Source organism: Siphateles boraxobius, unplaced genomic scaffold (assembly GCF_051911475.1).
Source record: "Siphateles boraxobius isolate OS27281-9 unplaced genomic scaffold, OSU_SipBor_1 31, whole genome shotgun sequence".
Taxonomy (NCBI): Eukaryota; Metazoa; Chordata; class Actinopteri; order Cypriniformes; family Leuciscidae; genus Siphateles; species Siphateles boraxobius.
Genome location: NW_027508931.1, coordinates 22193701 through 22196374, shown reverse-complemented (window position 1 = coordinate 22196374; position 2674 = coordinate 22193701). Strand labels below are relative to the sequence as shown.

Here is a 2674-nt window from a genome sequence, read left to right as displayed (position 1 = left end):
CTACATAATATGTTAAAAGACTTTGGATCCTTCACCAACCGCAGTAAAGGAGACCGCCCCACACCACAAAGGGTATGCGAGAGCACAAAAGTAAGAGTAAAAAACAAAATCAAGATCAAATTAATAATGTTTCTACGGTTTCCACTTAGGTGTTGGGATATATGAAAGATGTGAGCTTCACTGTTAAAACCGGTGAGAAAGTTTTCTTTGATGCAAGTGGTGATCCAGTGGCAAGATATGACCTGGTGAACTGGCAGCCTGCTGAGGATGGAAGTCTGCAGTTTAAGCATGTGGGTGTCTATGACAGCTCACTGCCTTCAGAGAAACATCTTAAAGTCAATCAGGAACATGTGCTATGGGCAGGAAACAGTGGACAGGTACATCAATAATTGAGATCATGTCAAATATCTGTTTGAATTATGAAAAGCACAGCCATTTGAGAACTTAATGTTCAACAATATTACTGATCTGACTCTACTGACGTTTGTATTATTGATCTGAATGAGAACTGAACTGAGCTAGACTATGACATCACTGTTTTCTGCAGAACTGCTTTATAGATTAAATAAACACATTTAATAATTGATGATATTTGGAAAAAACTGAATCAACACTGAACTGACTTCAGCTGAACAACAGCCGAAATGCATCATTTTTCAATTTTCACTGTAAAGCTGATTTGAAACAATCTGTTTTGTATAAAGCACTATATAAATAAAGGTGATTGACTAACAGTCATTGAAATGCCTGAAAATATATGAAAGCAGAGTAAAAGCTGGAAAAATGATTCCACAATTTTAAGCAAATAATATAACCATTCAAACCATCGTTTAGCTCTTATATGAAAACTTTTTTTCCTCACAGTTGCCTGTGTCCGTGTGCATGAGAGATGTCCCCAAGGCACTAGGAAGGCTGTGCAAAAAGGACGACCTGTCTGCTGTTATGACTGTATTCCATGTGCAGAGGGTGAAATCAGTAATGGCACAGGTAAAATAGTACATGCTGAATAACTCTCACGAATATATGGAAAAAGTGAAGTGTAATACTCTCCATTGGTCAAGTGACTACATGATGAACTTCCCATTTGAATCATTTCCTTGATATTCCTTCACAGATTCTAGTGACTGCTTTCCTTGTGATTTGGAGTACTGGTCGAATGAAAGCAAAGACAGATCTGTGTTAAAAGTGGTTGAATTCCTTTCCTATACAGAAATCATGGGGATGTTGCTTTGTATTTTCTCTTTTATTGGGGTGTTATTAACAGTAATTGTATCTTCTCTGTTTTATCTTCATAAAGAAACACCTATTGTCAGAGCCAACAACTCAGAGCTGAGCTTCCTGCTGCTCTTCTCATTGACTCTGTGTTTTCTCTGTTCACTTACTTTCATTGGACAGCCCACTGAGTGGTCCTGTATGTTGCGTCACACAGCATTTGGCATAACTTTTGTCCTCTGTATATCTTGTGTTCTGGGGAAAACAATTGTGGTGTTAATGGCTTTCAGGGCTACACTTCCAGGAAGTAATGTCATGAGATGGTTTGGGCCACTTCAACAGAGACTCAGTGTTGTTTTCTTTACATTAATACAGGTGATTATCTGTGTGCTTTGGTTAACAATATCTCCCCCTTTCCCATATATGAATTTGAGCTATTACAGAGAAAAGATAATTTTAGAATGTAACTTAGGTTCAGCTGTTGGTTTCTGGGCTGTTCTGGGTTATACTGGCCTTCTATCAATCTCATGTTTAGTTTTAGCTTTTCTTGCCCGGAAACTCCCTGATAACTTCAATGAAGCCAAGTTCATCACTTTCAGTATGATCATATTCTGTGCTGTCTGGCTCACATTTATCCCAGCTTATGTTAGTTCTCCTGGAAAATTTACTGTAGCTGTTCAGATATTTGCAATTTTAGCTTCAAGTTTTGGTTTACTATTATGCATATTTGCCCAAAAATGTTACATAATTTTGTTAAAACCTGCGAAAAACACAAAGAAAAAAATAATGGGGAAAACTTAATCTAAAGACCTTTAATTCATGTTATTGAGCAAAATAGAGGATGAAATAAATACATTACTGCTAGAAAATCCAGCACAAGAAAACCAAGAGATAAGTAAATGATAAAAATAGATAAGTATTTTGTGTGTCAGGAAATAGTAAAAAGAATGCCTTCAAGCAAAAACATACTTTATAATGACTAAACAGGTAGATTCCCATGTTTTATAGTAATTAAAACCACACAATAGCAGCAATATCTTCAGAGGTGTCTGACCATTTAGTTCTCCTCTCCACAGGCTGTGGCAGGCTCTGCAGTGTAACTAGTCACAGTGGACTCTTTGTGAACATCTTCATGGCAGCCATATTCTGGACCTGCATTGTATACTTCCTAATAAAAAATGACATTTACTTTTTGCAATTAACAAGAAATGGACATTTCATTTAATGGCCTTTTTTTTAATAAACATCATCAAATATTTCCTCCAGTAAGCCATATTGCATTTTATAAAACCAATAATTCAAATATACACCATTTTGTGGATGATGTATATTAAACTTCATACATATGTCATATTAAATGCAAACTGTAGACTGAATTCAAATTTCTTTTATTGGCAGTTTGTTAATCAATCCATTCCATTTCATGCTCCAGTACTGTTCCCTTCTGAGGGAACTCGCACTG

The 2674-nt window shown here is 36.2% G+C and overlaps 1 pseudogene; it reads left to right on the top strand.

Annotated features, from left to right (window-relative positions):
• The first annotated feature begins 9 nt into the window (after nucleotides 1-9).
• LOC143696972 (extracellular calcium-sensing receptor-like) lies at nucleotides 10-2013 on the top strand (annotated as a pseudogene).
• The last annotated feature ends 661 nt before the right edge of the window (nucleotides 2014-2674 follow it).